Consider the following 15,557-nt stretch of genomic DNA (forward strand, 5'->3'; position numbering starts at 1 on the left):
CCTATCTCTATGACATCACCCAGTGTATAATAACATCATCATCCCACTATCTCTATGATATTACCCAGTGTATAATAACATTATAATCCCTCTATGATATCACCCAGTGTATAATAACATTATAATCCCCCTATCTCTATGATATCACCCAGTGTATAATAACATTATAATCCCCCTATCTATCTCTATGATATCACCCAGTGTATAATAACATTATAATCCCTCTATGATATCACCCAGTGTATAATAGCATTATAATCCCCCTATCTCTATGATATCACCCAGTGTATAATAACATTATAATCCCCCTATCTATCTCTATGATATCACCCAGTGTATAATAACATTATAATCCCCCTATCTCTATGATATCACCCAGTGTATAATAACATTTTAATCCCCCTATCTCTATGATATTACCCAGTGTATAATAACATTATAATCCCTCTCTCTGTCTCTATGATATTACCCAGTGTGTAATAACATTATAATCCCCCTATCTCTATGATATTACCCAGTGTATAATAACATTATAATCCCTCTCTCTGTCTCTATGATATTACCCAGTGTGTAATAACATTATAATCCCCCTATCTCTATGATATTACCCAGTGTATAATAACATTATAATCCCTCTCTCTATCTCTATGATATCACCCAGTGCATAATAACATTATAATCCCTCTCTCTCTCTCTCTATGATATTACCCAGTGTATAATAACATTATAATCCCTCTCTCTCTCTCTCTATGATATTACCCAGTGTATAATAACATTATAATACCTCTATCTATCGCTATGATATCACCCAGTGTATAATAACATTATAATCCCTCTCTCTCTCTCTCTCTCTCCATGATATCACCCAGTGTATAATAACATTATAATCCCTCTCTCTGTCTCTATGATATTACCCAGTGTATAATAACATTATAATCCCTCTCTCTCTCTCTATGATATTACCCAGTGTATAATAACATTATAATCCCTCTCTCTCTCTCTATGATATCACCCAGTGCATAATAACATTATAATCCCTCTCTCTCTCTATGATATTACCCAGTGTATAATAACATTATAATCCCTCTCTCTATGATATTACCCAGTGTATAATAACATTATAATCCCTCTATGATATCACCCAGTGTATAATAACATTATAATCCCCCTATCTCTATGATATCACCCAGTGTATAATAACATTATAATCCCCCTATCTCTATGATATCACCCAGTGTATAATAACATTATAATCCCCCTATCTCTATGATATCACCCAGTGTATAATAACATTATAATCCCTCTATGATATCACCCAGTGTATAATAGCATTATAATCCCCCTATCTCTATGACATCACCCAGTGTATAATAACATTATAATCCCCCTATCTCTATGACATCACTCAGTGTATAATAACATTATAATCCCCCTATCTCTATGATATCACCCAGTGTATAATAACATTATAATCCCCCTATCTATCTCTATGATATCACCCAGTGTATAATAACATTATAATCCCCCTATCTCTATGATATCACCCAGTGTATAATAACATTTTAATCCCCCTATCTCTATGATATTACCCAGTGTATAATAACATTATAATCCCTCTCTCTGTCTCTATGATATTACCCAGTGTGTAATAACATTATAACCCCCCTATCTCTATGATATCACCCAGTGTATAATAACATTATAATCCCCCTATCTCTATGATATCACCCAGTGTATAATAACATTATAATCCCTCTCTCTCTCTCTATGATATTACCCAGTGTATAATAACATTATAATCCCTCTCTCTCTCTCTATGATATCACCCAGTGCATAATAACATTATAATCCCTCTCTCTCTCTATGATATTACCCAGTGTATAATAACATTATAATCCCTCTCTCTATGATATTACCCAGTGTATAATAACATTATAATCCCTCTATGATATCACCCAGTGTATAATAACATTATAATCCCCCTATCTCTATGATATCACCCAGTGTATAATAACATTATAATCCCCCTATCTCTATGATATCACCCAGTGTATAATAACATTATAATCCCCCTATCTCTATGATATCACCCAGTGTATAATAACATTATAATCCCTCTATGATATCACCCAGTGTATAATAGCATTATAATCCCCCTATCTCTATGACATCACCCAGTGTATAATAACATTATAATCCCCCTATCTCTATGACATCACTCAGTGTATAATAACATTATAATCCCCCTATCTCTATGATATCACCCAGTGTATAATAACATTATAATCCCCCTATCTATCTCTATGATATCACCCAGTGTATAATAACATTATAATCCCCCTATCTCTATGATATCACCCAGTGTATAATAACATTTTAATCCCCCTATCTCTATGATATTACCCAGTGTATAATAACATTATAATCCCTCTCTCTGTCTCTATGATATTACCCAGTGTATAATAACATTATAATCCCTCTCTCTCTCTATGATATTACCCAGTGTATAATAACATTATAATACCTCTATCTATCGCTATGATATCACCCAGTGTATAATAACATTATAATCCCTCTCTCTCTCTCTCCATGATATCACCCAGTGTATAATAACATTATAATCCCTCTCTCTCTATGATGTCACCCAGTGTATAATAACATTATAATCCCTCTATCTATCTCTATGATATCACCCAGTGTATAATAACATTATAATCCCTCTATCTATCTCTATGATATCACCCAGTGCATAATAACATTATAATCCCCCTATCTCCATGATATCACCCAGTGTATAATAACATTATAATCCCCTCTCTCTCTCTGTGATATCATCCAGTGTATAATAACATTATAACCCCCCCTCTCTCTATGATATCCCCCAGTGTATAATAACATTATAGTCCCTCTCTCTCTCTATGATATCCCCCAGTGTATAATAACATTATAATCCCTCTCTCTCTCTGATATCCCCCAGTGTATAATAACATTATAATCCCTCTCTCTCTCTATGATATCACCCAGTGTATAATAACATTATAATCATTATAATAACCTTACTGCTGATAACTTTGCATGTTACTTCACTGACAAGATTGAACAGCTAAGGAAAGAATTCTCCCCTCCTTGCCCTTCTGTTTCTCAATCACACATAGATCATGCATTTCCTACCCTTCAGACATTCTCCCCAGCTACTGACCAAGAGGTGGCTGCTCTTCTTTGCTCCTCTCGCCCCACCACTTGCCCGCTCGATCCTGTCCCATCTCACCTTATCAGATCTCTCTCCACTTGTCTCGTGCCTTCTCTAACACACATCTTCAACTGCTCGCTCTCTTCTGGCATCGTCCCTGCTGACCTTAAACATGCCACTGTAGTACCTATACTAAAAAAACCATCCCTCGACTCATCCACCCTCTCTAACTACCGTCCCATATCCCTGCTCCCTTTTTCCTCAAAGCTTCTGGAAAGGCTCGTCTTTACCCGTGTTTCTCATTTCCTCAATTCCAACTCTCTCCTTGACCCCCTTCAATCTGGCTTCCGCCCTCTCCACTCTACAGAGACTGCCCTTATCAAAGTCACTAACGACCTAATCGCAGCTAAATCCAAAGGCCACTACTCCATACTAATTCTTCTTGACCTCTCAGCGGCCTTTGACACCGTTGATCATGCTCTCCTTCTTCAAACTCTTCAATCGCTTGGTCTCTGTGACTCTGTCCTCTCGTGGTTTTCCTCTTATCTCTCCCAACGCTCATTCAGTGTCTCCTTTTCTAATGATACCTCCTCCCCTCGCCCTGTCTCGGTTGGAGTTCCCCAAGGCTCCGTCCTTGGTCCCCTTCTATTTTCTCTTTATACTGCCTCTCTTGGCAAACTTATTACCTCTTTTGGATTCCACTACCACCTGTACGCTGATGACACCCAGCTATATCTCTCCTCCCCGGACCTCTCCCCTGCCGTCCTGCAACGTGTCACTGCTTGCCTTTCTTCCATCTCTGACTGGATGTCCTCCCGCTTTCTGAAACTCAATCTCTCAAAAACTGAGCTCCTTGTCTTTCCTCCTCCTAATACTAATCCTCTTCTTTCACTCTCCCTTCAAGTTTGTGGTACCAACATCAGTCCATCCTTGCAAGCGCACTGTCTTGGCGTCATACTTGACTCTGGTCTCACCTTTGAGCCTCACATCCAGCATGTTGCCAAATCCTGTAGATTCCATCTTAAAAACATAGCCCGCATCCGCCCCTTTCTTGCACCAGATACTACCAAGGAGCTTGTCCATGCTCTGGTAATCTCCCGCATGGATTACTGTAACCCTCTCCTAATTGGTCTTCCCAAAAGCCGTACTGCACCCCTACAGTCCGTAATGAACGCTGCTGCTAGACTGATTTTCCTCTCTAGTCGTTTCTCTCACACCTCACCCCTCTGCCAGTCCTTACATTGGCTTCCTGTATGCTATAGGAGTCAATTCAAGGTACTAACTCACACCTATAAAGCACTGAACAACTCTAGCCCCTCTTATATCTCCTCACAGATCCATAGGTATGTCCCTTCTCAGTCTCTCCGCTCTGCCCGTGACCACCTCCTGTCCGTTGTCCGCACTCGTACGGCCAACTCGCGCTTGCAGGACTTCTCGCGGGCGGCTCCCTTCCTATGGAATAGCCTGCCTACCGCCATCAGACTCTCCCCTAGTCTTGCATCTTTTAAGAAGTGCCTTAAAACCCATCTCTTTAGGAAAGCATATGGCCTCCAAGACTAACCCTTACCTCACATACCTGTCTCTTGCCCTCTCCTAAAGGGCAGTCCACCTTATTTGATTGCAAATTCCTGTCCTAATGTGTTTTACACCCACCTCCTATAGAATGTAAGCTCGATCGAGCAGGGTCCTCTTCAACCTATTCTTCCTGTAAGTTTATTTGTAATTGTCCTATCTATAGTTAAATCCCCTCTCATAATATTGTAAAGCGCTACGGAATCTGTTGGCGCTATATAAATTGCTATAATAATAATAATCCCTCTCTCTCTATGATATCACCCAGTGTATAATAACATTATAATCCCTCTCTCTCTATGATATCACCCAGTGTATAATAACATTATAATCCCTCTCTCTATGATATCACCCAGTGTATAATAACATTATAATCCCTCTCTCTATGATATCACCCAGTGTATAATAACATTATAATCCCTCTCTCTATCTCTATATCACCCAGTGTATAATAACATTATAATCCCTCTCTCTGTCTATGATATCACCCAGTGTATAATAACATTATAATCCCTCTCTCTCTATATCACCCAGTGTATAATAACATTATAATCGCTCTCTCTCTCTATGATATCAGGCAGTGTATAATAACATTATAATCCCTCTCTCTGTCTATGATATCACCCAGTGTATAATAACATTATAATCCCTCTCTCTATATATCACCCAGTGTATAATAACATTATAATCCCTCTCTCTCTATGATATCACCCAGTGTATAATAACATTATAATCCCTCTCTCTGTCTATGATATCACCCAGTGTATAATAACATTATAATCCCTCTCTCTCTCTATGATATCCCCCAGTGTATAATAACATTATAATCCCTCTCTATGATATCACCCAGTGTATAATAACATTATAATCCCTCTCTCTCTCTATACCACCCAGTGTATAATAACATTATAATCCCTCTCTCTCTATATCACCCAGTGTATAATAACATTATAATCCCTCTCTCTCTCTCTCTCTATACCACCCAGTGTATAATAACATTATAATCCCTCTCTCTCTATATCACCCAGTGTATAATAACATTATAATCCCTCTCTCTCTCTATATATATATATATATCACCCAGTGTATAATAACATTATAATCCCTCTCACTCTATGATATCACCCAGTGTATAATAATATATATATAATAAAGCTGGCTCTGACCTGCTGATGATGGGGTCACAGAATGTAACTAGTTAATCATTAGCCCTCCATCCCCTGGCGGCGGCTCTCAGGGCTCATTCAGTCCAGTTCCTGGGGTAAACAGTCTGCCCCAATCCATAATCACCACCGCAGGCAGAGAGGACATTTCCGCTGACAGCCGGATGTCCACGCGCTGAGCATCACGGGAGTTGTAGTCGGGACTAGCGATTCGACTTGGGACAAAGGCGCCGTGCCTTCCGCGCATGCGCACATGTCGACCATTATTTACCATAGAGATGTGGGTGTGGCTGCACAGTCCCGTGAATGTGCTGCGGCCATGTTGGATTGGGGCAATACCCACAACATGCACCGATAATCGCCTTAGATATTGATATTGTGTGACTATTGGGCGGGATTTAATGATGCACTAAATTCAGCTCAAGCTGTGTCCCCCCCTGTTCCTCCATTTAGGGTGATATAGAGTGAGTGCTGTTTATTACACAGCTCCTGTTAGACAGTGGTACCTGGGTGACTTTGGTTACCTGGCTTTCCATCACTGGTCTACATCCCATAATATGCTGGGAATCAGGGGATATCAGCCAAATTCATCATCTGGGAGGCCTCATTACATGAAATAAAACAATGTGTTCTCCACTGCCCTGTGTGTATGTATATGCAGTATGTGCGCACACACGGCCTGTGTGTATGTATATACAGTATGTGCGCACACACGGCCTGTGTGTATGTATATACAGTATGTGCGCACACACGGCCTGTGTGTATGTATATACAGTATGTGCGCACACACGGCCTGTGTGTATGTATATACAGTATGTGCGCACACGGCCTGTGTGTATGTATATACAGTATGTGCGCACACACGGCCTGTGTGTATGTATATACAGTATGTGCGCACACACGGCCTGTGTGTATGTATATACAGTATGTGCGCACACGGCCTGTGTGTATGTATATACAGTATGTGCGCGCACACGGCATGTGTGTATGTATATACAGTATGTGCGCGCACACGGCATGTGTGTATGTATATACAGTATTGAGGTGGAATCTCGGTAAAAATACATTTATTAGGCCAAGATTGCCACGTGATATGTGCACTTGCATATGCTGATGTATCGGTCGGTTGCACGTGGCAACGATACAATCAGTAGTGTAAGGAGCATGTGTAGGAATACAGGATATACGAGTATTCCCCTCCTCCATTGTGCTGAGCAAGCCAAGTGGTCAAACAGGAAGTTAGTCTTTATTCTGTTGATTGGGTAAGAGTACGTGTAGGTGGAACTGATTATAGGAGGAGCTATATGTCTATATAAGGGACCTACACTGTACGATCAGGGCTCAGATTTTAGCTGTTTTTGGTGACATTAGTCCCTCTGAGTCCCGGTCGGTGAATCGAATAAAGATCTCTTCCTTCCTGAAGAAACCTGTGTCCATCTCTCTGTGCTTGGCTTCCGTCAGTTTCTCCGGTATCAGTATGTGCGCGCACACGGCCTGTGTGTATGTATATACAGTATGTGCGCGCACGCGGCCTGTGTGTATGTATATACAGTATGTGCGCAAACACGGCCTGTGTGTATGTATATACAGTATGTGCGCACGCGGCCTGTGTGTATGTATATACAGTATGTGCGCACACATGGCCTGTGTGTATGTATACACAGTATGTGCGCGCACACGGCCTGTGTGTATGTATATACAGTATGTGCGCACACACGGCCTGTGTGTATGTATATATAGTATGTGCACGCACACGGCCTGTGTGTATGTATATACAGTGTGTGCGCGCACCCGGCCTGTGTGTATGTATATACAGTATGTGCGTGCACACGGAATGTGTGTATGTATATACAGTATGTGCGCACACACGGCCTGTGTGTATGTATATATAGTATGTGCACGCACACGGCCTGTGTGTATGTATATACAGTGTGTGCGCGCACCCGGCCTGTGTGTATGTATATACAGTATGTGCGCGCACACGGTCTGTGTGTATGTATATACAGTATGTGCGCGCACGCGACCTGTGTGTATGTATATACAGTATGTGCATACACACGGCCTGTGTGTATGTATATACAGTATACGGCCTGTGTGTGTATATATATATATATACAGTATGTGCGCACACGGCCTGTGTGTATATATATATATATATATATACAGTATGTGCGCACACGGCATTTGTGTATGTATATACAGTATACGGCCTGTGTGTATATATACAGTATGTGCGCACATACGGCCTGTGTGTATGTATATACAGTATGTGAGCGCACACGGCCTGTGTGTATGTATATACAGTATGTGCATACACACGGCCTGTGTGTATGTATATACAGTATACGGCCTGTGTGTGTATATATATATACAGTATGTGCGCACACGGCCTGTGTGTATATATATATATATATATATACACACAGTATGTGCGCACACGGCATGTGTTTATGTATATACAGTATGTGCGCACACGGCATTTGTGTATGTGTATACAGTATACGGCCTGTGTGTATATATACAGTATGTGCGCACATACGGCCTGTGTGTATGTATATACAGTATGTGAGCGCACACGGCCTGTGTGTATGTATATACAGTATGTGAATACACACGGCCTGTGTGTATATATATATATATATATACAGTATGTGCGCACGCGGCATGTGTGTATGTATATACAGTATGTGCACACACGGCATTTGTGTATGTATATACAGTATGTGCGCACACACGGCATGTGTGTATGTATATACAGTATGTGCGCACACGGCCTGTGTTTATGTATATACAGTATGTGCACACACGGCCTGTGTGTATGTATATACAGTATGTGCGCACACACGGCATGTGTGTATGTATATACAGTATGTGCGCACACGGCCTGTGTTTATGTATATACAGTATGTGCACACACGGCCTGTGTGTATGTATATACAGTATACGGCCTGTGTGTATATATATATACAGTATGTGCGCACATGGCCTGTGTGTATGTATATACAGTATGTGCGCACACACGGCATGTGTGTATGTATATACAGTATGTGCGCACACGGCCTGTGTTTATGTATATACAGTATGTGCACACACGGCCTGTGTGTATGTATATACAGTATGTGTGCACACGGCCTGTGTGTATGTATGTACAGTATGTGCGCGCACATGGCCTGTGTTTTTTGTATATACAGTATGTGCGCGCACACGGCCTGTGTGTATGTATATACAGTATGTGCGCACACACGGCCTGTGTGTGTATGTATATACAGTATGTGCGCGCACGTGGCCTGTGTGTATGTATATACAGTATGTGCATACACACGGCCTGTGTGTATGTATATACAGTATACGGCCTGTGTGTGTATATATATATATATATATATACAGTATGTGCGCACACGGCCTGTGTGTATATATATATATATATATATATATATATACTGTATGTGCGCACACGGCATGTGTTTATGTATATACAGTATGTGCGCACACGGCATTTGTGTATGTATATACAGTATACGGCCTGTGTGTATATATACAGTATGTGCGCACATACGGCCTGTGTGTATGTATATACAGTATGTGAGCGCACACGGCCTGTGTGTATGTATATACAGTATGTGAATACACACGGCCTGTATATATATATATACAGTATGTGCGCACACGGCCTGTGTGTATGTATATGCAGTATGTGCGCACACGCGGCCTGTGTGTATGTATATACAGTATGTGCGCGCACACGACCTGTGTGTATGTATATACAGTATGTGCGCACACACGACCTGTGTGTATGTATATATGTGCGCGCACACGACCTGTGTGTATGTATATGCAGTATGTGCGCACACACGGCCTGTGTGTATGTATATATGTGCACACACATGGCCTGTGCTAGACTATTTTGTGCCCTTGGCAAGACCAGCTACCCGTGTCCGATGCTTTTCAATGATTCCCTTCTCCGTTCAGTATGGGAGCCGAGCAGAGAAGTGACAAGACAGTGCAGTCAGGCTCCGGTAAGAAACCTTAGGTGTTAAACTGATCAAAATAGGTTTAAAACTTTAAATTGAGCGTGTAATGGAAAAATGCTAACCTTAGATCACTTACATATACATTGAATACACCCTATATCATAAAGATACATGGTGTACTCAATGTAAAATATAAAGATTTTACTTACTTTGCTTCTGTTCCAGGGCCGCTTCGTGGGTTGTTACTTTTCCTGTAACACCCACCTCCTAGCTGTCCTCCGCTCCGTCTTGTGGGGATATTTATGGGGTGATAAATATTAAAATAATATTTTCTTAAAAATTATCAAAAATTAATTTAATAATTTTTGTTATATAAAAAATTGATATAATGGCACTGTCCCCGAATTTAATAATATAATAAAGCTAATAATTTCCCACTATTTAATTCTGTTAGATCCTAAAGAAAGCCATCAGAGGATTTAACTCCACACGGTAAAGCCACAATTTCTTTCTAAAAAATAAAATTTATTGTGACAATAATATTAAAAATAATAATAATATGTAACATGCGTGATAATAATCAGTGAATATTTAGGTATAACATTGGTATACAAAGTATGGCAATGGTTTAAACACAATACAGTGGCTAAAAGCAATCCAGTTGTCAAGAATTTACAAGATTTATGACAGGACACTTCACTTAAAAAACAACTTCATGCAGAACACAGAATTCCACAGAATACAACAGCCCAGCGAGAAGCAATAAACTTCGGCTGACCATTAGATCCTGATTAACTATTCCACTCCTGGTTACAATCCTCCTAGGTATATAATATCCTATTCTATTGCAATTTTAATTAAAGCAATGTTCATACAGATCATTAACCATTCCTGGAACCATCCAATAAGAATAATCTACCAGATTTTACATTAGCCAAATTTTTATTTCCCTACATAAGATATCTTATTTCAGAGCAAGTCAATATTTCTGGATAACGTGTCATGCTAACCTGTTGGTAAATGTAACCGTTAATATATGATTAATTTAATTCCACCTGCAGGAATGGCATTTTTATAACCATATATTCTTTAGTTAATTAAGATTTCTAAAATATTGAAATCTGACCGTGATTTATCTAGATATATTCCTGCTATGTAAAATTTTAATTATTTAAATAAATTAAATAAAACCAGCATAATTACCAGTTATGTTGTAGAAGTTCTTATGAGATGAATAGATAGTCCCAGGAAATTGTTTCATAAGTATGGTTATGATTGTATGGAGGTGTGCATGTAATAGAGAAAGTGGTGATGGTTTGAAAAGTTGAGTCAAAGAGAGTTTGAATGTGGTCAAAGATTATGAGTCTTTGAATGTCAGATTTGAGTGTCAGTCCCAGAGAATTGAAGGTCTGAATTTGTATATCTGAATCCTACCCCTAAATCTCTGTCCTGGGTCTCTATCCTGATCCCCTTTCTTCCCTTTGTTCTTACGTTTTAAAGGGCTGAACTCTCTGCACGTCATTAGTTGATCGGGCGAATAGGAAGATGTAGGTGTGTCTAGTTTTATCTAGTATTATCTAGTTTTGGTCAGTAGATGGCGCAATTACATCACCAAAATTTCTTGTCCTGGAAAGAGTTAACTAAAAATGATGATGATTTTGACGTAATTTTGGCTTATCTATATGGCCTGCATAAATCGTAAGATGTGTCACATCAAAGCATTTTCCTAGGTTTTTCCAGTCTTATTCCAGACAGTGCGTCGGCCATATACCTTCTGACATGTCTAAACCTTAATTTCACCCCTTGCTTACAATGGGACTTTGTAAGATTTAGAAAGTAAAATTAATTACTAAGTGTTCTCTATCACTGGTGTCTGTGTTTAAAATTATTTCTATTCCATTAACATTTAAAAAGAGCATTCCATCCCCCTTCTTGCTGTGAGACTGCATTGCCTTGTTTACATACAGCATTCCTTAGCTCAGGCTTGAATGATTAGAGTTCCAGATAGGAAAGAAATTTTGTGTCTGTCTTGTCTGAAATCCAAAATGGAGTCCGCTCTGTTTTTAGTGACTCTGGCAATATACACTATTAATTTCTATCTTAGCACCAAATGTCTGCCGATATAAATATACTGACAGTCTCTGTTGTTCTTTGGTTTGCCCTGCTTGAGATGCATCCCCAGCCACGGTAAATGTTGTCAGGGACGCCGGCACACTGGCTTCCTTGACGTCTTGTCACTCTGTTCCTATACTCCCTAGCCGGTACTTCTAGTTTCCTTAGGAACTACAGCACTTGCACTTGCAAGGGAATAGAGCAGAGGGGCCTCCTGCTCTCCCTTGTCAGTCAATGCCTCCGCATGCCAAGAGATTGTCTGACAGCTGAGAAAAAAAAAGTTTTAAATAGGTTATTTTTTCCTAATCGAAACATTTGCAAGCAAAACAGCTAGCACAATGTATGGATCAAATCTTATGCTTATTCTAATGATCACACGTTGGGGCATGACAGGTGCCCTTTAAAGGTTACTCCAACCACCACGACTCTTCAGTGATTAGAGGTGGCCATGTGGTAGGAGTCTGTATGTGCAGTGTTGCTACTTGGGAAGCTGCACATCCAGAGATGTAATCACTGTAGTGGCAGGTGTCATGGGTAGCCTTGGCTGCCTAATATCAATTCTGTGTATAAATCTCGCGCGTTGTCAGCACACGCAGTGCACTGTGCATGATCTTCTCCATTTACATGCAGCACGCCCTCAAAGGGAAGCCTTGCTCTCCTCTCCCTCCCTTTGTCTGCTCCCCCCATTGCTGAACATTAAAAAAAAAAAAGAAGAAAATCCCCTCAATTTTTCCGTCTCAAGTGTGCGTATGCGCTCTGAGCCAGTGACATGGTCCAATCAAATGATTGTCCATGAAAAGCCTTTTATTGGTCTGACTCAAGGGCATTGGTGATATTAGATGGAGGCATGGAGGGCAGGGGCAGCACTGGGAACTTTTGGCTAGTGCTGAATTTCAGGTATGTTTACAGCCTTTTTCTCTTCAGATTTAAAGGCAGGCGGAGGAGTAGAACTACCAATGACAAGTAGAGCATTGTAAATTAAAATAAAATGTATGTTACAAAGGATTAAAGTAACCCTTTAAGGCCAGACTTCATCCAGGGACACCAGCCGTCAAAACAAGTTAATTGAGATGAATTTAAGTAGGAAAAGATCAGTCAAGATAGTCAACATGAATTCATAAACCTACAAGAAATTATGCCACTGTGTCGGGGCCAGAATGATAGCTAGTAGCTCTCCGCTGATTTTACTCTGAAACGATACAGGATACATTAGCAACAGAAACAGATAATCATATAATCAGGTCAGTCAATCTTGGCTTTGCCAGGTTTAGAACGCTGGTTGGCATTTGTTCAAGACACATACCTATCAGGCACTGAAAATTCCGCAACTTACAAGTTGTTAGAAAAGGTTAATAAATGTTTCTCAGTTTAAATCGCCAGTAGCACTTTTATTTTTTTGGAAGGGTTATATGCACATACATTTTAAAATTGCAGTACATTATGGGATAAGAGCTGGTGCATTGTGGGTGTGGAGCTCATTGGGTAGAGCAGCTGTATGCCGGAGTAAATTAACATATGACTCACCTTAGAGGTTAGCCTTGATGCCTTCCATAAGAATTGGTGGTGTTTGGTGAAGTGTGCAGGTAACGGACTGTATAATTTTGGGTTTTGTCTGTAATCTTACGATGAACACATAACATCTGTTTCTATATAAATAGGTTAGCAATGCGACTTACACCAAAGTGGGGATGGATTCACATTTTTCATTGACAGGTACTCAATTTTTTAAAATGTATTTTCCAATGTATATAGGGAGCCGCAACCCGTTCCCTCGGGTTCCGCACCACACACTTCACTAACCCTAGTAGATGTATCTACAGAAATTTTCGAGCAGAGTCTCCTGCAGCAGTTTACACATATGTGTTGCAGCTAACAACTTTATCTTCCAAGTTAAAATAAGTGGAGAACCCAGCGGTCGGCTTATACACTGTATGGTCACATAGTGTGATTAAATCCGCTTTTTATTTTAAGACAAGATTTAATTATTTTTCTTTAACATCTTTATGTGTAAGCAAACTGCTCTTTAAACATTTAGAACTCACCTACAGAAAGAGGGGACAGACCTCTCAATTTCACGTGTGTTCTTTTACCCATCCTCCCGGACCATCGGGGGTATGTAATTCTCCATATAGCTATACAACATCTTGGGCTCGTTTCGTCTGGGATCGCAGTTTACATACTGGCGTGGGCAATGACAGTTCTAGTTGTAAAAGATGGATGCCAAAATAGAACAGGAAAAGAAGTAGGAAAGCATTCTGGGGATAATTATTGTCACAGCAAGTAACTGGACCCAGTACCCCCACCTGCAGCTACATTTTGTAATATTTGTCACCAGACTTCAACTGAGAGAATGGGAGCAATATCTGGACCAAATAAGACGGCATCCCTTCCTTCACTTCTCCCCTGGCTGTGAGCAGTATGCGAGTTTACCCTCTGGTAAACCACAGGTGATGGCCTAAATGCCATTGTTTAGTCATACACACGTTACTCCTCAACATAATAAACTTGGAGTCAAGCCTGGCTTTGTTATCTGGGATCCCGGCATCTGAAAATGCCATACAAGGTGTTGCTCGCACATAAAGCTGGGGTCGGATTGGCACCTACACTCAACCATTTTTATTGCCATTTTCTTAGGCAGTCAGGTCTTTTTCACAGCTATATCGCAAAACAAATATTAAAGTATTATTAAAAGTTGCAAACGTGCTGTCTTTTAACCCCTTAAGGACACACGACATGTGTGACGTCATGATTCCCTTTTATTCCAGAAGTTTGGTCCTTAAGGGGTTAAAGACAGTCTTTGAGCTGAAGTGGTCTGGGAGACTATAGTGTCCCTTAAAATCCCATTTGTCTCTGTCCATGCAGCCCTAATCACACCTCCCCTGGCTGTGACTCGCACACCATGCATGAAAAAAAATGGTTTCACTTTCAATTAGATGTAACTTACTTTAAAAGTTCGTATTGCCTGCTCTCTAAAGTGAACTTGAATCATACACAGGAGGCTTCTGTGGGGATCAAGCTATCAACAGTGCAGGGGATAATACATTTTAAATGAAATATAATTTGCAATGAAGGAAGTATAAACATTAGCTGACTCTTTACAGGAAGTGTTTAGGAAGGCTGTGCAAGTCACATGCAGGGAGGTGTGACTGGGGTGCATTAATAAAGTGTTTTAACTCCTAAACGGCAGACAATTGAGCAGTGACACTGCAGGGAAATGATATATACACCAAAACTGCTTCAAAAAAAACAAAGTTGTTTTGGTGACTTTCGTGTCCTTTTAACTTTAACCCCTTAAGGACTGAACCAATTGTACACATTCTGATAAACAAAATGTAAAAATAATCTGGAATTTGACTACAGGTCTGTTTAACCATAATTCACCCCTTTCATATCAAATGCACCCACACTTATTATATATAATTTTATTCAGGAGAAACAGGGCTTTCATTTCACATCAAATATTTAGCAATGAAACAAAATTTTATGTAAATAAAATATTTAAAAAAAATGCGAAATGAAGACAAAATTGTTTTTTTTTTTAGTACTGCA

This window comes from Pelobates fuscus, chromosome 10 (assembly GCF_036172605.1).
Source record: "Pelobates fuscus isolate aPelFus1 chromosome 10, aPelFus1.pri, whole genome shotgun sequence".
In the NCBI taxonomy this organism is placed as follows: Eukaryota; Metazoa; Chordata; class Amphibia; order Anura; family Pelobatidae; genus Pelobates; species Pelobates fuscus.